The following is a 16187-nucleotide window of genomic DNA, read 5'->3' as shown; positions in this document are numbered from 1 at the left end:
TAACAGCATTAAAACATCAGTTCGAACTTTTGAACCTTAGCACTCCTCGTCATATAGCTAGCCTTTGCCTGATCCGTCAAATATTTCACAGTTTGCTTAATCATCTGCCACACCTATAGCACCACGTTCGCGCATATCCCACCATAATATGCATCCATTTTTTTTTGCTCGACCGCTCACTTGTAACGCTACGTTTGCACGCTCTTTTTTTGCCCGTGCAGCTATCAACTAGAACGGCCTTCCACGCATCATTGCTGCCATCCCCTGCCCATCGACGTTTGCGACGAATGTTCCACCTCCGATTCCATAACTGTAATCTCACCCATTATATGTGACCCACAAAATATTTAATACCCCGACTGGGGCATTTAAGGTAAGAAAACGTAACGAAACCTTCGAGTCACTGATACGCTACTAATCTAATTGTTCCTCTCAGTCTTGTGTTGCGTGGATTTTGATAATTGCCTGCTTTTAATTTCCGTCGAACACCATTTCCGAAAAGGGAACTTATGCAGATAGTAAATTGGTAATGTGTCCTGCTTGCGAAAAACGTGTTTCACAACTGTACAGAGGCTAAGATTATGCTGGATTAGACGTTGGTAGACTGCGGCTTTGTACTTTCTAAACATAGTGTTTGTACTCGCAAAAATTTCCGCGGCATGTTTATACCGAGCGCACGTAAGACTATGCTTTATGCATGGGGTAGGCGGTAGAATACCTGGAACACGAGTCATGTAATCATAACGGCTGCATATTTTGGGACGCTTAAACCGTTTTCTAGAGATTCTCGCAGCAGGAGCATTTGCAAGGAAATTGCAACTGTGGACGAAATATCTTCCTGTAACTGTACGGAGCAACTCGATGGCACCCGTCCGCAAGTGGACCGCAAACGACGCGAGGAAATTAGCGTTGAATAGCTGCGGTACTCACACGTGGTCTTCTTGGAATTTCGTCCTTGAAGTCCGATTCTCGCTGTAGTTCAACATGAAATGAGTGCTTCACGAAGTGTAAAGGTAAGCGGGTGCAAAATATCTGTGCAGCGGCTAGGAACTCGGGCAAAAGCGAACCGTTCGAAAGCGCCACCCTCGTTGCATTTCAGGTCGCCACGCCCACGCTTCTTTGCATTTTGTGTGTCGCCGCCTAGAGGGATCCACATTAACCGAATGGTTGCGCTGCATTTCTGCGCACCTTAATCGCACTGTTTCAGAAAATGACCAAAGGGAAATTTCAGTGCTTTCAGAGAAGTTTTAGTGCTGCACATGAGGCGTAAATTTTGTCGGCAACTACATGCCAACAACATTAGCCTTGAAAGCGCTAGTGAAGCGCTACCAGAACACACTTCGCCAATGAATCATGCTTTACATTCGTTACACGAAATGCCTGTTGCCTTGCACCTGCCACAGGGAAAAAAAAGAATAGATTAAAGTGAACTGTTTTTATAAGCAGAAGTGATGTGGTTTATTGAAAACATTATTTTGACTTCTTCAATACAATGAAAACCGATTTTCTGGCCACTCTTAAACAACTAGCCGCACATTGCTGGCGTGAGTTTCTCGGTCTTCTTTTCATAGCTGCGGTATTCCCGCGCTGTCTTATATGCATGACTCGGGACCAGTGCAGACTTAGTTTTTTGATGAAATGCGCTGCTTGCGATGCTTTCTTCCAACAGACGCATTCCTTGAGGAGCGCATTTGTGGGCACGATAAGTAAAAAAAAACTGCTTTCAATTCCGTTAGCCGACTAAATTAGGAATTGTATTCTTGAGAAAGATATAATTTACGACCCCGATATACTCGACACTACATCATGAATTCTATTCATGGATCATGAATTATTGCCAAGTTGAGAACCCTGAGATAGAACATGACTAGATAACATAAAGCTCAAAGCTGTTCTTAATTCTTTTCGTCCGTTGGCGCAGAATTTAGTCGGCTGCCTCTGCCTTTGTCCTGTACGGAATGGAACAAGCTCCATTAGCTTTGGAAAGCCAGTTATTTCCCAAGTACGGTGATTAACAGACGGTTAAAGCTGAACTTCATGCGTTCAATGCTTGAAAAGGGCCAAGAAAAACAAAAGGATTGTTTTATTTCTCCGAAGAAACCTTGATGATCTTTAATTCCACGTTACCTTTTCTTGATTATATTCGGTAGCAGGTCGTGTTGGAACCGCTTGTTCAGAAGAGCCATGCGATGCGGCTCTGTATCAGCGAAGCCAGCGAAGCTGATAAAAGAAGCCCGCCGACAGGACCTGTTGAGCACGTTGACAAGTTTTTTTAATGACGGTGCATTTTTTAAAGATTTAGAGTGAAGGAATGCTGCGTCGGATCGAGGATCCTGCGAAGCAAATTTGCACTATCGCCTCTTAAAAATGGGTTGCTCTTCTGCAGTATCGCAATGGGTGTTCCGCTTTAACATGTGGTTCAACGCAAAAACGCCGCTATGCACTGGGCGCATTTAACAGCTTTTCTCTAGCGCGAATTGGGCCATTTTTCGTAACGTTTGAAGAGGAGGCTGAGGAAAAGAGTTGCCGGGCTAACAGCAGCAGCTCCCGCGGTTGTCTGCTGGCGACTGCCAGTCTGAGACTCTTGAGAAGATAAGGATGGCATTTGCTAGTTGTATTAAATGATCTGCCATGCCCGTTCTCTTCTGCGTGCTAAATTAAACGCAATGCTTCATGCATTCCAAATCCCAGGCGTTCGAGCAAGTGCCTGTCCAAGCATCGTCGAGTCAGCTCCTTCCTTCCGATGGCTCAACGCATACATTATCCGACAGATGCTCTGCACAGACTGCTCATGAATATGTTCGATGATCTGAGCTGGAAAAGCAAATTTCGGTAAATGGTGAGTCGATGTTGTTAAGATTTTTTTGAGACCGAGAGTTAATCGACCTGTCTTCACCCTGGTTGAATGCCAGACTTTAAATGTGCAGCGTAGTTGTAGTACAATTTGACAAATTTCGATGACAACGCACATGCATCGTGGGCAAAGCTTCTTCAGCTTGCTTGCGACAAGTATAATGGATGCAGAAAAGTTGTTAAACGCCGCCACATTATATTAGACAGTTTATGACGATACGGTGTGGAGAAGCGTTGGCTGTCTTCATGGGTGCCGTGTTATTGTTTGCTTCGCGACACGTGGCACTCTGAGGCCAACAGGAACGTAAGTTTAACGACCATGACACTCGCAGTTTCCACATAATTGGTGTAGACGTCATTAGCCATGCAGTCGAGGTTCTTTGGAGAAAACCGAAGATTTATGCGGAGTGTAATACTGAAATAACGGGTATTATTAAATTATTTGTCGTTAGCGATGCGCTTTACTGACTTAAAGCTGCAAATATATTCCACTGGGCATTAGGAAGTAAAAATTTTGTTCTAAAACACAGATGTTGACTTGATTAGACATGAAACTACTGCATGGTGACTAAGAGAGGATGGCTATTCGTGGCGAGTCTCAACCTATTAGTTAGTATCATCATCCTCATCACATTGTTTAACCTATGAGGAATTCACTTCCGTAGCACGCAGATGTGCTGTTGGAGGCCTTTGAGTACTTGAACCTAGAAATGATCGCGCAAGGTACGTCAAGGGCCCTCTTCACTTGCATGTCTCCTCAACAGTGGCTTTTGCAGACGCCTTCCGACCAGTCGCAAGTGGACACATGTTACACGTGAAGGACCTTTCATCACTGTGCGCCAACTTTTGACGAGTTGTTACTTCGGCTTAAGCGGTGCGTAGGGGCACATTTCGCACTTATAAGGTCTCTTTCGACTGTGGCGGCGCATACGTATCTTAGTCACTGTTCGTCCGAAATAACCATGTGCATATTCAATTGTTCTTCTGGTGTGTGAAATTAAATGTGACTGTTTACCCACTCACTGCTTCCATTCGGATCGAGCAGATGTACGGGTGTGGGGAGGGGACGAAAAGATATAGGCTGCTACTTGGCCGCCTAACTGCTGTCTTACAAATTTGTTGCAAGCGCCCGCTTGTTTTTCCGTTATTTTTTCTCCTTTTTTGCTTCGACATTTCCAGTTTGTCTTACAAGCCGCAGCTACTGTGCTTTTATATCGATGGGCTTGTTCGCGGTTTATGTGTGTGAAAGTTTTTCCCTCAGTTTTGTTATAAAAAAACAATGATCGGGCTCAATTCTGCCACACACTAGATTCCTCGATATGTTGAGCTGTTTCTCTGCCCAGACATTGATTCGTTTTAATTAAATTGCCCAAGCGGCCAGGTCCAAGTCATGTGCTTATAAGTTACGTTCCAAATTAATGCACTCTCTGCGAGCTTGCAGAGTATACGTACCATGATCATGACCGCTTTCTTTGCGATATCTATAATGATTACAAGAGCGGACTAATTGACAATTTGCACGCATTCATGTTCACTCCCCAAGCAACTGCCGACCATTTTTTCGTCGCTTTCGTTTCCTCGATTAGTTTCTCCTCAGCACACTGCACGTGCTGCACTCGTCAGTGATACACATGCATGTGCCCAGCGATATGGAAAAAGATGCCGATGCTCAATCACTTAGAAGTTTAAATTATTCGAACAAAACTTTTTATACGTATTGTCCTGTCAGCGAAAATCAGAGGGCATTGCTGAAAAAAGGCATGCGATGAACACGGCCGGTCCAACAAATATAATATTTTGGGCAGCAATACGATTCTTAAGCAACTGCTAAACAATGTTACCTCTGATAGACGAAAAAATTTAACCAGGCTCGGCGGCGGCTGAAAGAAGCACGTCTACTCTGTAGCGGCTTGTCAAACGTTTCATCTGGTTCAACATGAGGAGCGCAAAATGTTTGATGCGTTGATCACAAGCTTCGTTAACTCATCGCATGTGGCGCGCTATAAATATTCCAGATAGACCGTGGAGGATGCTTGAAGAACAGCGATCGATGTCGAGATCCCATCAAAGATTCATAGAAGTTGCTAACATTTTCTTGGAATGGAAAAGGAATATACAAAATGTAGTATTGTAAATGCGAAGCACTGTTGTGATTCCATGTAGCTCTGGTCGAAAATGCTTTGACAGATTTAGTGCCACACGTAAAGAGGTCGCAACAGATTTGCCTTTTAACTTTTAAAATGACCGAAAGGCCCATCTGTGGAAATACAGCGCCTCAGTTTGTTAAAATACATACACTAGCTGCGTTCATATTATTAGCAAATTTAGTTTCCATGCTGAGGTGTGAATTCTATCCAAAAATTAGTGGACAACAACATTAGCCTTGAAAATCCTAGTGAAGCGCAATTCAGAGATGCTTGGCTAGTGGGCTATGTCTTAAATTCGTTGTACGAAAAAGCCTGTTGCCTTGCACCTTGCACAAAAAAAAAAGAACTTCAAGATAAACCGTGTTTGTAAGCTGGGGTGATGTGGCAATTGAAAAGATTATTTTGATTTCTTCAACATTAATGGAAACCGATTTTCGAGCCACTCTTAAACAACTAGCCTCATGTTCCTAGAGTCAGTGTGATTTCTTTTTATATCTGCGGTATTCCCTGTGAGTCTTCTGAATGCCTCGTGACCGGTGCAGATTAAGCTCTTTCTTGATAAAATGCGCTGCTCGCGCTCCTTTTATCTAGCACACATGTTCCTTGAGTGCAATGCTGAGCACAATACATAAAAAAACTGCTTTCACTACCAATAGCAGATCCCATCAAGAATTGGATTTTTCAAACATCACCGAAGACATCGATATTAAATTTAATGGCAATATCGTTACCTAATTGCGAACCCTGAGAGAGATCTTGGCTTCAGAACATTAAACTGAAAACTGTTCATAATTGTTTTCGTTTCTTGCAGCAGAATTTAGTCGGCTGCCTCTGCTTTTGTCCTCATCTAAATGGTAGAAGGTAACGCGGTTTGGAGAGCCAGTCATTTCCCGAGCACAGGGATTAATGAACGTTTGAAGCTGAACTTCCTGCGTTCGAAGCGGGAAGATATCCAACGAAAACAAAAGAGGTGTAAGTTTTCATGAAACTGAAAGAACCTTGATCTTTGTTATTTTAATGTTACCTTTTCTTGACTATTATAAGCAACAGCAGGTATTGAAACCGCTTGTTCAGAAAAGGCACGCGATACGGTCGCGTATCAGCGAAGCTGATAATGAGAGCCCGACATCAGGAGCTATCGAGCACGTGGACCTCTTGCCTTTCTTGATGGTGCATTTTCGAAAAGAATTAGAATGAAGCATTGCTGAGTCGGATCGAGGATCCTGCGAAGTGAAGTTTTCCTAGTGCCTCGTGAGAATAGCTTGCACTTCAGCAGTATCACAGTGCGGTTTAGACTTTAACATGTGGTTCAACTCAAAAAGAGGCCGCTATGAACTGGGGGCATTTTACAGCTTTTCTCCCACGTGAGTTCAGCCATTCTTCTTAACGTCTGAAAAGTAGGCTGACGAGCAGAGTTTCCAGGCGAACGGCTGTAGGTTCCTTGGGTGGTCTGCTGGCGACAGCCAGTTTGGTACTCTCCAGATGATAAGGATGATATGTGCTACTTGTATCATCTCCTCTGCTATGCTCGTCTTCTTCCGTCTGCTTCGCGAAATGCAATGCCATAGTTTTGGCCTCCGCACACACAGCGACAGTTCTCTTTGTGAACAACATTTCCGCATTACATAGTTAGTTTTGGCCTCCGCACACACAGCGACAGTTCTCTTTGTGAACAACATTTCCGCATTATATAGTTTCAGTGTTCGTGTCCTCTAGCGTACTTTTCTTACAAATGACACTTTCAGGGGCAGCAAAGGTTAATCAAAGCTGACAAGTTACCACGGGGGAGAGCCAGAGAGGGATGACTAAATATAATGTCGTACGTCCCTCAGTGTTCCTCAGTGGTGTCTAAACGCTTGGTCCTTGAACACTGCACAAAGCTGCCACTTCCTGCAGGTACTCCAATCGCTGGCGAAACGTCGTCGGCGGGAACCGGCGGTCGTCTTTGCTCCCAGAACTACTAAAAACTGCTTAGGGTCGAGCAACAGCTCAGGAACGCCTCCATTTAAGCTGCGAATGTTCACCTATTATTCTTGCAATGCCGCGGTCGATAAGAAATTCATTTTGCTTTGTGTGCATCGGAAGTGATGTTGCATGCTTTCAACGATATGGAGGCTTCATATCGAGCGATAAGATACCGTCATCGATCAAGCATCATGGCAGCTACTTTCACAACCGCGCATACAAAGGGTAGTAGCCTCGAAGGCCGTTACCGTATGTGGCACGGCAGCCCATGCGTCGACGACCGTCAATTCTAGTTTGCACACAAAAACCTAAACACGGCCGAGTCTTGGACTTTAGAGAGCTCCTCAGTAGAGAGCCGGGCTTTTGTATAAATCAACAGAATACGGTGTATGGTGAAATTATATATTTTATATTTTTCAAGCACCTTTTATGAAACCGGTCCTTATCATTCCGCTAAGTCTACAACGCAAAGATAACAGGATGAACAGTTTGAAATATATGAAGAACGCCATAGGTTGTAGAACATACTGTAGTGGGAGCTTAACTTGGCAAGGATTGTTTGACGAAACTGGGAGGCTGGGGTGAAACAGCAGACGCTGGAGCGCTTTGAAACTGCGTTTACCCATTCCGACATATTCGATTCGGATTCAGGCGATGGAGAACTGTGGGGAGGGGAAACAAAGAATAATTTTCTGATGATGATTGTGCTTGTTTTTGTGACGCAAGGGCATCTGCGACCAAATAGCGCCATGACATAAGGTATTTTTGTTCTACTCAACGTGGGGTCAAAGACCCATTTCTCCAGCACTTCGCCCTGATGAAGCCGAGCACCAGGCCAGGGGAAGCTTGCACCCATTGTATCAATGGTGGATACCCGGGGGCACGGCGGATCGAACCTCAAACACGAGGCCACCACTGCGGTGCAAAAGATAGGTTGCTCTCTGCCGCCTATCTGCTTTACAATGATGATGCCCTCAGGCTGAATTCTATCATGCATATGCGTTGTTCTTCTTCGTCATATTAAGACATGGCACATACCCACATGGGGGGAATTGGCCAAAGAAGCGCCTGCTTCTTTTTTTTATCGTTTACATTTTTTATTTTTTTCTTATCTGGTTCCTGCAACACTGGTTCTTCGCAAGTCTGTTCTTGCTCTGCCCAAAATATGATTGTTTCGCTTGCCCAGGCTGCCAGGCGCGATGTCATGTGTTTATGAGGCAGGTTTCACACAAAAGCATTGACTACGGGATTGCGGAATATTTGTATCAAGATCGTAAAACTGCACTTTGTTATATCTACATACGCTGATGCCCTTCATTACAACAAAAGCGGACAAAATTACTATCTTCAGGTGTCCGTGTTCACACCGCGGGTAATTTTCCAACATTTTTTCAGTCGCGTTCCATCGCTTGATTACGCTCGCGTCAGCGCGGATTGCACCTGCTGCACTCGTCGATGACACGCATGCACCCACGCTGAAATCTGGACAAAGATGGCGACGCTCAGTAACTTCTAAGTTTTAATTATTCGAACGAAAATTTTTATACGTGTTGTCTAGTCAGGGAAATCACTCAGGGAAATGTTACCTCTTATAGATGGAAAAACCTTATCAGGCTCGGCGTTGGCTCAAATATGCACGTCTGCTCCGTAGCGGATTTCCAAATAGTTCATCTGGTTCAACATCAGGTGCGCAAAATGTTTTAAGCGTTGCTCTCAAACTTCGTTACCTGACCGCATGGGGCACGAGATAAATACGCCGGAAAGACCGTGGTAGACGCTTGAAGGACGGCGATTGAAATCCGAATTCCATGAATGATTTATAGAAGTTGCTAAGACGTTCTTGGGGTGTGAAAGGAAGATACAAAATGTTAAACTGTAAATGCGAAGCACTGTTGTAAATCGATGTAGCTCAGGTCAAAAATGTTGTGGCATCTTTAGTCCTACACGCAAGAGGGAGGCAATGAGTTTGTCTTTTACCTCCGGCTTATAAAATGTCGTCTATGAAGGAACGGTTGGGGGCACCCCTGCCGGAGTTTTTTGGCGGGGATAAACTCCCATGCGTTGCGACTAGTTGCACTCTGCACCAATGGTATGCGCAGTCTGCACTTTATTGGTACTAACTCTTGCCAAAAGGCACCCTGACTGTCTGTTCTGGGAAAAAACCGAAGCACTTGATGCGCTGTGTCTACGGCTAAAATAAAATGCATTAATAATACGTCAACGATTCAAACCTGTAACGCTCTTGCTTCCAACGCCTTGTGGTAAGTAGGTTGCACAAAAATGTCGGTTGTCAGCGGTGCATGTAATCGAACATATATCGCGTGTCCGAAAAAAATGAATAATATTTTGGTGAGGAGGCATATGAGTCTTTTCAGCGTCATGATCACACTGGCGTATTTATTAGAAATTCAATCCCAGAGTCCGCAGATGGGCTGTATGAGGCTCTCAGTGCTTGAACACACGAATGAACATAGAGTACAATGAAAGTCCTCAGCTCTTGGATGCGTACGCATATAACAGTCTAAATTCCCCTTCCGTGTCGACGAATAAAAACACACTTCACATTTGCAGGGCTTTTCGCCTATGTGCGTACGCTTGTGCTCATCTCGATGGCCCCTTCAATTCGCTGCATAAATGCACTTCTCGCACTTGTAGGGTTTTTCTGCTGTGTGCGTGCGCTTGTGCTGGTCTAGGCTGCTCGGTGAAACAGATGCAAAAGGGCAATTTTCGCACTTGTAGGGTTTTTCTTCTTTGTAGGAGGACATATGCCTGTTAAATTTGAAGGACGTGACAAACGAATTGGAGCACAGGAAACATATAAATTTCTCTCCTGGCGCCTGCGATTCGTTGTGTCTCTTAACATCGGCCCTTTTCGTAGAAGTGTACGGGCCGTGGGGGCACAACAGCGGCCCTCCTCTTATGTGAGGGTTCTGATACGGAAAAAAAATTTTCTTCATCAGTAGCCAGCGGAGGCCCCTGGTCATCCCAGTTCCTATGGATCAGACATCCCAGCCTTGAGGTCAATGGTGATTGCTGAACAGAACTCGCTGGAAGGTACTCGGAACTGGATACAGCCCCTGGAATCAAAGTTGATAGAAAGGGTAGTTCAGGGAATATCAGTTATGTTCGTAACTCCAGATTCGGCAACGTTTTTAAGCAATGGCTGAAAAATGCCACAGCATTTGGCACATTGCACTTAAACTGGTGCTAAATAATACACGTTATTTAGACACACTGAGAAAATGCACCACACTGACGAGAACTCAAGCTATCACAGGAATTTTCAAGCGAGTTCATTGGATCTTAAGCCGTGCTACGCGCACAATCGATAATGTGGTTTGGGCTGCCCAGATTATGCAGTTCTGACAACCCTGGGAAGTGGAAAGCTTTTTTCGTCCCATTGCGCATAACGCAAAATGTATAGCTGATTCGGCGTCTAATGTTTGCGCAGTCTATGTAGCCCCAGGCTATTAGAACATGCCTATTAGGACGCGCTTACCATATTCTCTAGCCACAATTTAAATTTAGACCTTACACTGGTTGCGTCGTTTGGAAGCCCATCAGTTTCCTTTGAATTGATGGGGTTTACATGCCGATGCGACCTGGGTTATGAGCGACGCCGTAGTGAGGGTTCCTGATAAGTTCGGTCACCTGGGGCTCATGAACGTGCACTGCCATCACACAGTCCAAGGGCCTGTACCGTTTGCCTTAATCGAAATGCGACCGGCGCCGCCGTGATCAAAGCCGCAGCCGAGCTCCAGAACTACTGTGCAACCGCGGTGGCGCACTCACAAGAGAACATTGAGCTTTATTCTAATTGAACACCTTATAATTCAGATTGCCACTTTACAAATCAGTATTGTACCTGAGCAGATCAATATGTCTAGGCACTTGACACAAAACTAAGAGACGTCAGAAATTCGTATGATACGCTGTAATAGACCATCTCAGAAAAAAAAAGTTACAGCCAATGCGTTTATATATAAAACTCTGTACACTGTCAGCATAAGTGACAGCCAAAAAATACAGTCTACTAGTGGTTATAAGAAATATACAAATTATCACAAGTCATGTAAGAAAAAGTAAGGACAAAACCGTACACGCAAAGAATACACGTGAATTATCTGATTTCGAAATCACATATGTTTAAGCGAACAATCAAAATTTTTCAGAAACAGGCTTTTTCTGGTAAAATACGGCTTTTCTGGTACATTATCACCAGTCTTGAGAGACACGGGAAAACTGCTCAGTTGTCTTAAGTACTAAGGTGGTTAACAAATTGTTCATATTGAACTTTTTAACTAGTAGAGTTAGGCGCTCAGTTGCAATTAGATATTTGATGCCGGTCTTTAGTAGTAGCCATATCAATTTTTAGATTTTTGAAAACGCTGTTACGCCCACCATTGTGCCTCGACAAAATATGGATGCATCGAGCGAGAATACATGTGCTTTCGAAAGCATTCAGGCAAAGCAACTCCTCCAGTTCGAGTGACTATTCGAGAAATCCGATATTTGTCTTCATGGGTCTTCGTGGGAGTCCCATGAAGAGAAAAAGCACAGCGCCAAGGGTAATGGGGTTTTCGAAAATTTAAAAACTTATACGGCTGTTACTAGCGACCGGCTACCAATCTCCAATTGCTACTAGACGCCTCACTATAATAGTTAAATCTTCATTATTAGAAATTTGTTACATCTTACTGCCTAAAACGATTGTCCAGTTTTCTGGTGTCCGCCAACACTGATAATACATTGCCGCAAAAGCCATATTTTTGTGCCAAACAATCTATTCTTGAAAGTTTTTGAAGTGTTCGCCGAAGCACAAGGTATACATCCACATAATTTAAGTGTCAACGAGCGAATAAAGTACGAGCTTAAGAGAAAGGATATGTTTTCTGCGTAAACAGGAGAGCTGCTTTAAAAGTATTTACACAACAGCATCTCACAAAACAACTGCTTTCAAGTTCGCGTTTTATCAACAAATGCAGGCCTCTGCTTCATCTAGATATGCACGAAGCGACGACGCCAGGGTGGATGGATTGGCTGATTGGACTAAACTGGATAGACGGATACATACCCGATCTTTGATCTTCGAAAAGTACGGTATGGCCAGAGAATCTATATTATCCATGGTCGTAATTTCTGGGGAGGTTACGAACATTTTTAAGGCTTATATATAATGCACTGAAGGCACCGCGCAAAGGCACATGCAAGAGTGAAGAATTCCGAGGCAACATACTGTATATTACAGAATAGTATCCACCACTCAGAAGGTTGAATGTGGCAAGAAACCCGCTTTAGATCCATAAAAAAAACGGCGTAATTTTCCCAAATGTGATGAGAACAAGAGTTTCCAAGTCATATGTTCCAGTGACAGTGCTAGCAATTATACCTCTAAGAAAAATTTGTATATACAGATAGTTGACGCAGTTGACGCAGTGTAAAATTAGTAGTAAGATAAACTATGTAGCACTGCGTGAAACATTAGAACAAGCCGACTTCACTACGGCATATGATGAAAACGTCTATACTGAGTGTAAGAACTTTTTAGACATCCTTAAAAATGCCATTGAACAGAGCTCTCTGCCAAACACTAATAAATACAGCCAGCCAACGTGTCCTTGGATGAATACTGAAATATTAGCCGTGTTAAAAGATAAGGACAAATGGTATCGCAAATGGAAGCAGTTGAGATCAAACGAATACTACCTAACCCAGTATAAGCGCTGCAGGAACTTGTCTGTATCTCTTATGAGAAAAAGAAAAAAAGAATATTATTCATCACTGGTGAAACAGGCGCATGGAAATACAAAAAAATTTGGGATATAGTGAACAACGCAATCGGCCTGCGATCCAGTACGGCAACACTCCCTGAGACAATTGACGAAGACACAGTAGAATCATTCAATACCTATTTTACCTCTATTGGGCCTACCGTTGCCGCGCAAGTTCATGCTGACGCACCTACGGCGAAGATGCCGGAACGTGTTAACAACAGTTTTGCTTTGCCTGACATAGACATAGAAGAAGTAATCACTGCAGTCGGCAGCCTTTCAGCCGGCAAGGCGGCAGGACCTGATGCAATACCCGTTAGACTGATCAAAAACAACATTGATATACTAGCGATCCATCTACTACACATATTTAACCATTCATTGGCAAACGGAATATATCCTGACGAGCTGAAGGTTGCAAGGGTTGTACCTATTTATAAAGGCGGTGAGCGATCTGATCCGCGAAACTACAGACCAATATCGGTATTAAATGCAATTATTACAGTTTTTGAAAAGGTTCTTTGTAAACGTATACAAAATTTTCTAAATAAATATAACATTATATGTCATAATCAGCATGGCTTCAGGCCCCAAAGGTCAACGTCATCCGCAGTTCTTGTTCTTTCACAACTTATAAATTCTGCACTGCATAATAACAAGCTGGCCATAGTAGTATATTTAGACATATCAAAAGCTTTCGATACGGTTGATCACACAATACTACAACAGAAATTGGAAACTTCCGGTTTAAGAGGGAAAATTCGTGATCTAATTAAAAGCTATTTTACAGGACGGAAACAATATGTTGTCGTGAACAATTCAGCCTCACTACCGCAAAGCATTAATCTAGGTGTGCCTCAGGGCTCCGTGCTTGGGCCGCTATTCTTTTCCCTGTATATTAATGACCTTCCATCAACGCTGAAATATTCGAAAGCTGTAATATATGCTGATGACACTGCATTGCATTTTACAGGGGAAAATTTAGTGGCACTTAAATGTATAATTAATGAAGAGCTTGGTGAAGTTTCGCAGTGGTTTAAAAGTAATCGGTTAACCCTTAATACTGAGAAAATAAAGTACACCGTGTTTCACTCGCGCAGGAAGAACATGAACTACGAACGTATATCTGTAACTATGGACAACACGACTCTGCTGAGGGTGCCTCAATACAAGTATCTTGGTGTCCTGTTCGCGTCTGATATGCACTGGAAAGAACAAATTAATAATGTTTGCTCCAAATTAGCCTATGGTTGTCATGTTTTACTAAAGGCCAGGGAATGCTTTGATCTTCCAATTCTACGCGTTCTGTATTTCGCCTTTGTGCACAGTCAATTATCTTATTGCCTGGAAGCGTGGGGTGGTACATATAAAACATACCTAGATCCTGTTTCTCGCCTTCAAAAACGAGCTATTCGTATGATAAATTATTCAAATAATACACACCCCAGCAGGCCACTCTTTCAGCAGCTTCGTATCTTAACCCTATCAATGGCATATAAACTGAAGATAGCTGAAATAGTAAACAATGTAATAAATACTAACAACCCCCTGCCCCTTAGTTTATTTAGATTACCAATGAAACAAACAAGAGCTGCAACTAACAATCTATTTAATTTACCACCTTGTTACAATATGTACGGCCGGAGACTCCTAGAATACAGTGGAGCCCATGTGTGGAATGAAATCCCGAATGAAGTTAAAGAAAAAAATAACTTTTCAGCATCTTTAAAACACTATTTAATTTCCATGGAAATGTAGGAATCAATTGCGTGTGTTAATCTTGAAGTTTTTTATTTTACACGGTCTGCGGTAGTATTGTGCTTGTGTTGTATTTGGACCCCTCACTAGCCGTAAAGGCTATGGGTCCAACCAACAGTTTGTGTACTGTTTCTGAGAATAAAAAGAATAAAATGTGAAAAAAAAGCTCAGTATATACGCAGTTCTGCTTCGAACAAAGCTCTACCGCATGACTTCCGAAGCGACAACTCTGTCCGCGAGACACGAATGAGCCAGGGAACGGAAGCTAGTCTTCGGTACGGCCACTTCCGCGAACTTTGGGTAGTCGGAATGTCGCAGAGCGCGGTTAAATTTTTTTTTCTTTTTTCTTCGCCTCACTGATTTGCCAATGCACTGTTGCAATATCTCTTTGTACTCTAGTTTTTCTGAAGTGCTACTTTGCATACGTCGCACTGTTTTGCAGAAATGGGAGCGATTTGCAATAATTCTGATTAACGTCCGTTTTGTAAGAGCGGTTCAGTGAACTTTTCGTTCACTGCAACCCATTATCAAGGCCAGAAGTGGCGAAAGGGACTTCGCCCGAAATTTCTCCTCACCATTTGTCACTTGGGGGTTAGTCTTGGGCTGATGGCCCATGGTAATTCCTCTTAGGGCTTATGGGTGCTTGTGGGAGCCCAAGGGCTACTGGTTAATTACAACACCCGTGCGTATGGTGAAAATAGGCGATGATTCCTTGTCTTCAGGTGTCGGCCCGTGAATACCTGCAAAGCATGGAAATGGAATATGCTCAAAGATGCAATTTTTGCGAAGTGCATTTGGCGCGAAATGTTTACTCTCCTCACGAGTGGGTGAAAAACATGTTCTCGCATCGCCTGTGAGGCAAATTGAAAGAAATGTGGTCGCGTTCAGCCGTTTATGTCTGAGAAATCGGTTTCGTTTTATGCTTACACGCCATAGGTGAGGTAAAATAATCTTTTTCAGGTCTCGGGCACCCGTAAATTTGTGACACCTGGAGTACTTAGTCGCAAGAAACAGAACTTCGTTTTCACGTGAGCAACTTTCTCTATTTTTAACGCTCAACCATGGGTCCAGTGCAACCATAGCACAGCAGTTTTTCTAGTACTGTTCATCTGTGGAAATGCTTTAAAGAGAGCACGTCATTCACCAAAGGAAAGCCCACCGTTGTAGGCAAAATATAAACGCTCTTTCAAGAACTGCAAGTGGCACCGCTTTGCAGGGCCACTCTTGCCAAAAGCGCGCTAGCCCATGGACGTATCCAAAAGATGTAAACGCCATCAGCCTCTAACAAGAAGCCTCCACATTCTACAGTTCTGCACAGTTGCGCTGGTGGCGAATCGCGTCAATAACTATTTCCAGAGAATGGAAAGAGCCTTATCACTGATAGAGCAGCAGCGGGAAGAAATAGTCAAGCACTTGTGTAATGAATTACAACATGCTAACCTAGAACTGATAACGTTTGAGGTTACCATTGCTGCCGTTCTCTTTGAGAACAGTAAGAAGCTTCAGCGTTATTTTGAGCCAGGTTTTTCCCTTATGATTTCTTGCAGTGGCCGTTTTCAGAAAGATCTAATTCAGGCATGTTAGGCACTGCATTCTCCGAGGCATTTTTGCAAGGCACACCTTAAACATCTAATAAAAATCATTTCTTTTTGCATATAGTTGGCTATGGCGGTTTTGTCGGGACAACAGTATT

The 16187-nt window shown here is 43.3% G+C and overlaps 1 protein-coding gene and 1 long non-coding RNA gene across 2 annotated transcripts in view; one reads left to right on the top strand and one right to left on the bottom strand.

Annotated features, from left to right (window-relative positions):
* LOC144124742 (uncharacterized) overlaps positions 1–15207 on the bottom strand; it is a 204893-nt gene extending 189686 nt beyond the window's left edge. The window contains exon 1 of the mRNA XM_077657602.1: positions 15070–15207. The gene's annotated coding sequence lies outside the window, so the exon portion shown is untranslated. The remainder of the gene's footprint in view (positions 1–15069) is intronic.
* Positions 3550–15489, top strand: LOC144124744 (uncharacterized). Its single transcript, XR_013313274.1, has 3 exons — positions 3550–3576; positions 3630–3727; positions 15455–15489. It is a non-coding gene; the product is annotated as an uncharacterized LOC144124744 (long non-coding RNA).
* The last annotated feature ends 698 nt before the right edge of the window (positions 15490–16187 follow it).

The sequence above is a fragment of the Amblyomma americanum genome, chromosome 3 (genome assembly GCF_052857255.1).
Source record: "Amblyomma americanum isolate KBUSLIRL-KWMA chromosome 3, ASM5285725v1, whole genome shotgun sequence".
In the NCBI taxonomy this organism is placed as follows: Eukaryota; Metazoa; Arthropoda; class Arachnida; order Ixodida; family Ixodidae; genus Amblyomma; species Amblyomma americanum.
The sequence above is the reverse complement of the archived record's forward strand: the minus strand, read 5'-3'. Positions and strand labels throughout refer to the sequence as shown.